This window comes from Schistocerca serialis, chromosome 1, assembly GCF_023864345.2.
Source record: "Schistocerca serialis cubense isolate TAMUIC-IGC-003099 chromosome 1, iqSchSeri2.2, whole genome shotgun sequence".
In the NCBI taxonomy this organism is placed as follows: domain Eukaryota; kingdom Metazoa; phylum Arthropoda; class Insecta; order Orthoptera; family Acrididae; genus Schistocerca; species Schistocerca serialis.
This window is the reverse complement of record NC_064638.1, coordinates 170,829,635-170,839,928: the sequence shown is the minus strand read 5'-3', so window position 1 is coordinate 170,839,928 and position 10,294 is coordinate 170,829,635.

The window sequence follows — 10,294 nt, the reverse complement described above, 5'->3', positions numbered from 1 at the left end:
ACAATAAGCACCTAATCGGTACCCAAATTCGTCCCATACGTGAGGAAGCATGCCTTGTGTTGTGGACTGGCAAGACAGCCAATCCACAATGACGGGTAGCCGAAAGGCACGCGTTTAAGCTCACGCAGGCTGGCGTGAGGTCTGGAACAGGTAAAGGAAGTTATAGTAGCAAAGAACGTACGTAGCTGCGGGAATACTTAACTTTAATCCATAATTGGTGAACATCGGTCTGACGGTACATGCATCACAAGATAAATAGCAATTGATAATGGCGCCTTGCTAGGTCGTAGCAAATGACGTAGCTGAAGGCTATGCTAACTATCGTCTCGGCAAATGAGAGCGTAATTTGTCAGTGAACCATCGCTAGCAAAGTCGGCTGTACAACTGGGGCGAGTGCTAGGACGTCTCTCTAGACCTGCCGTGTGGCGGCGCTCGGTCTGCAATCGCTGATAGTGGCGACACGCGGGTCCGACGTATACTACCGGACCGCGGCCGATTTAAAGGCTACCACCTAGCAAGTGTGGTGTCTGGCGGTGACACCACATCTTGTGTCACGGAGTTCATCATAGCAGTGACATGGTTTCACAGATCAGCTATGTGGGACGTACACAGCCTTCTTAACATAGCCCCACAAGACTGTGAGATCAGGAGAACCCGGTGGCCTGAAGTGTAGAACCAGATCTTCATATCCCGTGCGATCTATCCAAGAAAGGAATTGGTTTAAAAATTGCTTGAAGCAACGGCTTATGAATTTTTAGTTGATGGTTCGATGCCGAATCAGAGACGAAATGCACACAGCACTGTAACTACTGACTCACTTCTTGCAAACTCAATAACACAGAAATCGGTATGTTGTGTCACAACCATCCTGCTCACAACTTCATACTGGGGTGAGTACTTACCCTAGCGGACGTTTACGCAACTACCACCGCGCTAGCGGCCGTTTACGCAACTAATTCTTAAATTCTTAACAAAACAAATCTTTGGACCTTCCTTTTTCCTTTGGTATGTAGACTATTCATGTACGTCATATGTCTCACGAAATGCGAATTAATAATCAGAAGGTACAGCGCGTCTTTCCTGCGTAGGTGAACGCCAGGATTAGCTAAGGTCTTTCATGTGGAACGAGCAGTCATGACCTGCCTGGTAGCACGCGCATGCGCAATGCCCAGCTGGGCAGTCTAACAGCCAGTGACGTCAGCACAGGCTCAGTCTGGGAGTGGGCATGCCAGGAATTACGGCGGCCATCATTACGCGAGAGGAAGCGATCACCGGGTAGGCCGGCCTACCTACCTCCGAATGTGATGGTTTACGATTGGGCGGACAAGCGACCTACTGTGGTCGTGAGTAATGACCAATACAGAGTCCAGGCCGCGGGAGCGCCACTCTGGGACTACCCGAGTGAAATATCTAATGGTCTGTTTGGGAACTCGGCTCAGTCGCCAGTTATCAGGGTTATTGTAGCCTAACGGGAGCCAGCTTTCACTTCAGTCCTCCTCCCACACCTAGTGCCGTCGTCAGTTTGAGGTATACTTACTTAACTGGTGTAAACAGTTATTTGTAGCAGTCTGACGGATCGAGGCCAAATCACAGCGGTTATTTCTGACCCTGAGCTTACTGAAAATTTGTACCCTACAGATCCTGACTGGAATTATGACTGCGTGGGAGCCGGACACGCTGGTTATGCGGTGAGGAAAACCGAACGGCTTAATAAATACCTGGAACAAAACAACGTTTTCACTTAGCTCAGTTTTTATACCCGCCTGTGTAAAACACAAATGCACAATGTCAAGATCCGAACACAAACTGAAACTCTTAGTCCTATAAAATTGGTCTAGCTCATGGAAGCAATGGACTTCTTTCATTTTTATTTTCCGTGTCAGTTCAAATAAGTTTTTCCCAGAAAATTAGGGTCGAAATCGCCATTTTGGACGGGTCATCTGTCATCTTACTGGTTTGATGGGGCCTGCCACATATCCAATTACTGTGAAAGTCTCTTCATCTCAGCATAGCATTCACAACCAACTTCAATATCCGTCTTCCCCCATACGTTTATACTCTACAGCTCACTCTAGTACCACCAAGTCTATTCACTGACGTCTTCTCTTCTTCTTGTCAATGTTCTCCAAATGTTTCTTTCCTCGTCCATTCCACGGAGAACCTCTTTGTTATTAAACACTATCTAGATTATCCTTGCAACTGATAATGCTAGAAGGATTTAGGCTTTAAAACCTTTCTGTATCGTTGCACCTCCTACTTTCTAGTAGCAGCAACCGATGTCAGACAATACTGAAATCGAAAATATAGAAAGTACTTCCGAACATGTTTGCCTTTGTGGCCCATGTGTTATGGCGTGCCGATGACATGCCTCGCTCAGGTCGCCCAAGGGATATTACTGCAGTGGATCACCGCTGCCTATGGATTATGGCTCGGGGGAACACTGACAGCAACTCCACCATGTTGAATAATGCTTTTCGAGCAGCCACAGGACGTCGTGTCACGACTCAAACAGTGCGCAATAGGCTGCGTGATGCTCAGCTTCACTGCTGACGTCCATGGCGGGGTCCATCTTTGCAACCACGACACCACGCAGCGCGGTACAGATGGGCCCAACAACTTGCCGACTGGACCGCTCAGGATTGGCATCACGTTCTCTTCACCGATGAGTGTCGCATATGCCTTCAACCAGACAATCGTCGGAGACGTGTTTGGAAGCAACCCGATCAGGCTGAACGCCTTAGACGCACTGTCCAGCGAGTGCAGCAAAGTGGAGGTTCCCCGCTGTTTTGGGGTGGCATTAAGTGGGGTCGACGAACGCCGCTGGTGGTCATGGAAGGCGCCGTAACGGCTGTACGATACGTGAATGCCGTCCTTCGACCGATAGTGCAACCATATCGGCAGCATATTGGCGAGGTATTCGTGTTCATGGGCGACAATTCGCCCCCGCATCGTGCACATCTTGTGAAAGACTTCCTTCAGGATAACGACATCGCTCGACTAGAGTGGCTAGCATATTCTCCAGACATGAACCCAATCGGACATGCGTGTGATATAGAAGGGCTGTTTATGGACGATGTGACCCACCAACCACTCTGAGTGATCTACCCCGAATCGCCGTTGAGGAATGGGACAATCTGGACCAACAGTGCCTTGATGAACTTGTGGATAGTATGCCACGACGAATACAGGCATGCTACTGGGTATTAGAGGTACCACTCTGAATGTGAACCAGCAATCTGAACGACCACCTCTGAAGGTCTCTCTGTATAGTAGTACAACATGCAATGTGTGGTTTTCATGAGGAATAAAAAGGGCGGAAATGATGATTATGTTCATCTCTATTTCAGTTTGCTGTACAGGTTCCGGAACTCTCGGAACAGAGGTGATGCAAAACTTTTTTGATGTGTGTATAGGTCCAATTACGGTACTTTGACAACTCTGCCAGCACATGAACGACAAGTATTTTCGTTCTGGCTATCCATTAGTATAGAAAACAGTTTCTGAGTTAGAATGCTCGAATGCTTGTACTAAAACATGCAATCACTGGATGTCGTCAAATGGTTCAACAACGTCATTATTATTTTTTAAGCCCCACAGAATCAAGATAGGATGAGAGCAGGGAGAAATATTTTGTCCGAAGTCGTAAATCGTTACTCCTAAGAACGGGGTTAAGCACTCAATTAGCGCAGACATAAGCTATACCATAACGGGTGCGAAGAAATCTCATTGTAGGTTACTTTAAAACGAAAAACTTTTACCGTTCTATCCAGTGGTGCCGTGCAGATCTTCCACCTGTTGAAGTAGAAATGACGTAGTGCTATATAACATGTTTCACTCGGAGCAGGTGGCGGAAATTTCTCGCGTATTGTTTTCTTTGCGGCAGTGCTGCCGTCTGATTAGCAGGCTATAACTGCGGAGCGATGGGCTGGTACCGTTGCACCGCTCTAGCTTCCTCCTCTTTCTTGCAAGTGACTGGAAAGGAGAAGGCGATTGCAGTTGGAGACTGCCGCAACATATAGCTTCTTTCATCGTTTTCTGCCGAAGGCAAGGCGAGAAATCTTAGATTAGGTCCGTTATAGGGATACGCTCTTTTCAGTCGAGTACTTGTCCAGATGGTGATGGGACCAAGGAGATAGTAATTGGGAACAATGGGAAGCGGTTAACCAGTCGCAGCATTTGCCTCATACTGAAAGCTTGATCTGAACTGTGGGAATGGAACTATACATGTTGTAAGCTAAGGAGAATGTAATTGGCAACAATTGGGAGCGGTTTAGCAGTTGCAGCGTTTGCCTCATGCTGCAAGGAAACCTCCAGACAACCCTTGCTCTGAACCATGGGATTGGAATTATACGTGTTACAAGTTAAAGCCCCTGCCAAGATTTTTCTGTCTGTGTGTGTGTGAAGTCTAACCTCAGGAACTAATGTTGGTCACTATAGCTCAGGGGTCGGTAAGAACTTGGCTCAGGTGCCATGCCCTGGGGACAAGTGCCATAGCACTCAGCGTTGCTGCACACCCTCCCCACCACACCACACTGTCTGGGCGTGACGAGGGCGAAGAGAGGGAAACTTCAGATTTTCCACATTGAAATGGCAGTGCAGTTGCACTACACCAGATTTGGTTTTATATTTAACGTAAGTCGACAACATAGATAACAAACAAAACGTTTTTTCGGTATCTATTATTTTTGGTGCGCTGAAGACATAACATAGTTTTTGTCTGATATAAACTGCCAGCATACATATAGACATAGACAGTTTCACAGATTTTTGCTCATAGGCTGCCACGTAGTATTCGCCATGCAATATTCATCAATTCCTTTCGTAGTAGGGTATCCACTTCTCGTGACACCTAGTGGTCTGTTATGCATTGCGTAGACTTGTCGAGATACTTTTGATCAGATAATGTATTTCCTGTCCCTTCCCTCTTTACACCACAGTCCACCCCCACATCCAATTCTCTTCTCCATCTCCATTCCCTGCCATCCACCCCGTACCCCTTCCTACCCTCATCTCCAGGTAACACAACATACGAGGGTTGCTTTTTAAGTAAGGGCCGTTTTCATTTAACAAAAAAAGATACAAATACTTCTGTAAAAAACTTTTATTTTCTGATTCTACACACTTTTACCTATTTTTCTACATAGTTGCCTTGTTTATTTAAGCACTTGTCATACCGTACAACTAAGTTTTTAATTCCCTCTTCAAAGAATTCGGCCGCCTGCTTCGACAGCCAAGAGTTCACGGCCGCTTTCACTTCGTCGTCATTGAAGCGCTGCCTGCCAAGATGGTGTTTCAGGTACCGGAAAAGGTGAAAATCGCTAGGAGCAAGGTCGGGGCTGTATGGTGCATGGTCCAAAACTTCCCAGCCAAAACAGTCAATCAAATCCCGAGTCTTTTGAGAGGTGTGAGGCCTAGCGTTACCGTGCAGGAGCAAAACTCCTTTTGTCAGCATGCCGCGCCTTTTGTTTTGAATTGCTCTGCGGAGCTTCTTTAGAGTTGCACAGTAGGCATCTGAGTTGATTGTCGTTCCTCGTGGCGTAAAGTCCATTAGCAAAACACCGCGCCGGTCCCAGAACACAGTTGCCATAATCTTGCGCTTTGACAGCGTCTGTTTGGCTTTGACCTTGACGGATGAGGTTGTGTGTCGCCATTCCATCGATTGTCGCTTGCTTTCGGGAGTGATATGGGATACCAATGTTTCATCTCCAGTGACAATTTGACTCAACATGTCATCCCTTCTTCCTCGTAACGAATCAAAAAGTCCAATGAAGTGGCAAATCTCTTCCCTTTGTGGTCCTCTGTGAGGAGTCTGGGTATCCACCGAGAACACAGTATCTTAAAGTTTAGGTTTTCAGACACAATTTTGTACAAAACCGATCTTGAAACTTGTGGAAATTCCAAAGAAAGAGTGAAAATTGTGAATCTTCTGTCCTCACGAATCTTTGTTTCGACTGCAGCCACCAAATCATCAGTGATCACAGAGGGCCGGCCTGAGTGTTCTTCGTCATGGACGTTATGACGGCCATTTTTAAACTCTCTAACCCGTTGATGCACTTTACCTTCACTCATTGGATTCAAGCCATAAACTTCTGTTAACTGACGATGAATTTCTGCAGCTGATAGGCTTCTCGCGGTCAAAAAACGTATCACTGACCGTATCTCACACGCGGCGGGCGATTCAATAATCGTAAACATTTTAAAGTAGCACAGCGATGCGTACACGTCAGCTACAGAGCTGCAACTTGCATCAGTGTGAACGGGAAGGATGCCGGCAAGTGGCACGGTGGCTTGTTGCGGCGTCCGCGCCAACTACGGGACTATACGCGCGAACGGCCCTTACTTAAAAAACAACCCTCGTACCACTTTGTTTGCAACAGCATGCTATTGCCCAAAGTCAAACTATATATCTGCTGAAAGTTCCAATTTTAGTGCAAGTTCACTGCCTCCTTTTAACATAATCTATCTTTCTACACTATTTTTAATGAAGATAAAATGAACACATACTTTTTAACACCATAAATAAAAAAATCTTATTACTGTCTCGAAAACACTATTTAAATCTTCCACTGGCTGTAATCATATTATTTTATGTACAGAAAGCTTGCAGTTATCTCTATTCATGTGTGGTCCCCAGACTGCATGCATAACCGAAAAGCACAGATAATCCACAATACATATGTTTTTGCTACTGTATTTGCAAAACATGCCGCACGTCACATTTGACAGCACAATCCATTACTTAAGCGTTACTCAACGGTTACAGAAATTATGTTTAGAATATTACGCTTAAAACACATTGAAGCCGGCCGAAGTGGACGTGCGGTTAAAGGCCCTGCAGTCTCGAACCGCAAGACCGCTACGGTCGCAGGTTCGAATCCTGCCTCGGGCATGGATGTTTGTGATGTCCTTAGGTTAGTTAGGTTTAACTAGTTCTAAGTTCTAGGGGACTAATGACCTCAGCAGTTGAGTCCCATAGTGCTCAGAGCCATTTGAACCAAAACACATTGAATTTCGTTCAAATGGTTCTGAGCACTATGGGAGTTAACATCTGAGGTCATCAGTCCCCTAGACTTAGAACTACTTAAACCTAACTAACCTAAGGAAATCACACACATCCATGCCCGAGGCAGGATTCGAACCTGCGACCGTAGCAGCAGCGCGGTTCCAGACTGAATCGCCTAGAACAGTCGGCCAATTGAATTTCGTGTCACTAGCTTTCAGTTCACTTTCAGGAAATAATCATCAAATTTTTTCTGCTTATTTTTGTCATTCACGTTTTTGCTGAAGACGCTCCTCGTTTTTTGGAGAGATAAAACATCCGTAAATACAATCGCAAGAATTTTGTCCGGCATACTCTAGCAGTAAATCAACGCATTTCAGTATTTCAATATGACCATCTCTGTAATGCTCATTCAGAATACAAATTGAAACTCCCTGGCAGATTAAAATTGTGTGCCGGACCGAGACTCGAATTCGGGAACTTCATTTGAGCGCGCTCTCCACTGCATAGTGAAAATCTCATTTTGGAAAGAATACAAATTTCTTTCGTGCCACAAATTATACTACAGCAGCTAATTCGCACGAGTCGCACACGTTCGTGAATTGTCATTACTGGAAGGCAAACAATAAAACATTTCTCCTCTCACGTCCTCTAGTCCCGCTGTTTGCCGTGCTACCTCTACCCTTTAGGAAAACGGGCAACTTTACTTAGCTCACGGCGAATTCACCAACGCCAGTTAAAATCAGGTTCATCTTAAAATCTTGGTGTCTCTATAAGTATTCTTGTTTGTTGCTGAGCGGGAAGACTACACTCTTAGGAAGCTCTCAACATTAGTTGTGCTTTTGGTTTTCGTAGTTGGTTGCTAGATACACACTGTTATAATATTCGACTGACAACCGCGGGCCGCAATACGAGGCAATAGTGAATAAAAAAGTGAATGACGAATTGGTTGAGCGTAACGCGCGCGTTGGTAGACGATTGGGACGTTTTATTTCAAGTATCTGTCATTAGGATGGTAGCCGCTGTGCTGTCGGTAAGTATGGAACTGTCATGAATACTAGCTGTCTTCATCTGTCGTCTCGTAATTTTTCAATGCCAATGTCTGGTTCGAGTGTGCGGAGAAGGTACGGCGGAGTAACGGTGCAGTGCCGACTCCTCGTGCACGAGTGGGTCCAACGATGTGGGCGGCTGCTCGCCTTTTGCGGAGAGGCTGGTTGGCGCGTCTGCCCCGTGACGTAACGCTACGACGCCGGGTGAAGGGGGAGGGGGCGCAGGTCACGCGGCAGCCGCCAGGTGGCTCTGTGCGTCTTACAGAGCTAAAACTATGTGTGTGCGTGTGTGTGTGTGTGTGTGTCAAGGGCGCACAATGGCGAGTTTATCCACGCCCTTACATAAAACTGAATTCACTCTATTCCAGTTTCAGCCGTGAAAAAAATGGCTCTGAGCACTATGCGACTTAACTTCTGAGGTCATCAGTCGCCTAGAACTTAGAACTAATTAAACCTAACTAACCTAAGGACCTCACACACATCCATGCCCGAGGAATGATTCGAACCTGCGACCGGAGCGGTAGCTCGGCTCTAGACTGTAGCGCCTAGAACCGCACGGCCACTCCGGCCGGCTTCAGCCGTGATTACCTGCACAATCATACTAGTTCAGATATTGTAACGAAATGTTAAAATGGTCAGATCTTCGAAAACTGACAGTGCAAAAACAAGTAATATATGAGAAAACTAAAATAGATACACAGGAATAGGTGGCAGGCTAATCACTTACAAAAGACGCAGGTGTGACAGTCACTCTGATTACACATTAAAATCGACTCCATAACATTTTCGGAAATCAGTCGGACGTTACACAGAACTGTAAAACACGCACCACATTCGTGACTTTATCTGTTAAAACAGCGGACAGGTCCATCGGCAAATAAGCTGCCGTCCTCTCGTCTGAATACACAATGCAGTCTGCGAAAAAGTAGCGCGCTGTGAGTCTGTACCGCACAAACACTGCACATTGCAGGGTCTCTCGCCGCAGCAAGAAGCCACGCGTCACAGGCCTGTGTCGTGTGTGAAGACGAAGACCTCACTTTGTCTGTGTGGCTGGAAGGAGGTATGCCATGGTCGAGGTGTTGAGTTTACCAGCCACAGCTTACTGTCACTTCCAGCCACTCTTCTTCCCAACTACACATGGCACTGTACCGCAACAGAGAGGTGACAACAAGTAGCGCGATAGCACACTCCAGTATCAGATTACCTCGACACACCTCATGGCTGCACAGCTGCCATTTCGTTTCCCGTAATACGTACCCTTGTGCCCAGTACAAAGACACCTCCTTCCCTATCCTTTGTGGTGGTGAAGAAAGCCGTCTATAGGGAAAGTGTGGTCGTTCTTTTCCTCTGCGCTTGCCGCCGTCTGCCGTTCGCGATTGGCTGGACACTTCTGGCAACACTGCACCCTCCTGAGGACGTGTTGTTTATTTTCAGAAGTTTCCACTTAATTATTGCCACAGTGCCGTGCTTCCCTCTGCACTCTTCGAGGTCTGAAGTGGGAAAAACTGAATTTCAGTTCTGATGAATGTAGATATATGACAAGTAACAAAGAACTGTAGTGTTTTCAAGTTGAATAAATTGGTGATTGGCGTTGCTGTGTAACGACGCGAAACCTAACCTAACCTAAATTCTTGGTGCGTCAGTCAAAAAATGTTCAAAGGTGTGTGAAATCTTATGGGACTTAACTGCTAAGGTCATCAGTCCCTAAGCATACACACTACTTAACCTAAATTATTCTAAGGACAAACACACACACCCATGCCCGAGGGAGGACTCGAGCATACGCCGGGATGAGCCGCACAGTCCATGACTTCAGCGCCCTAGACCGCTCGGCTAATCCCGCGCGGCGTGCTTTTATTTGTCTGCAGCTGGTTCAAACACTGTAGAAAAGATGGCATTCAACTAACATAACACTTTTGATTATTGTTTCATTTATTTTCGTAATTAATGTGTAGTTGAAGAATACTGTTGTAAGCTTTTGTCATTCGTTTACCTGCACTTAATGCATTGTCAAACCAAGCATAGAAATAAAAGAAAATAAGAAACATACTAAAGATGTAAAAAGGTAGTCAGAAGAGTAACAGTCGATTCTTTTCTATCATCGATATTTACAATTGTTTCTAAGCAGCGTCAGTCGCTAATACTAGGTACAATACGTGTGTCAAACAGCGTTTGTTACATGTTTTTGCAGAAAGTTAAAACTTTAAATAGTGGTCTGTACTAGACATGTGTATAAAATTTTTGA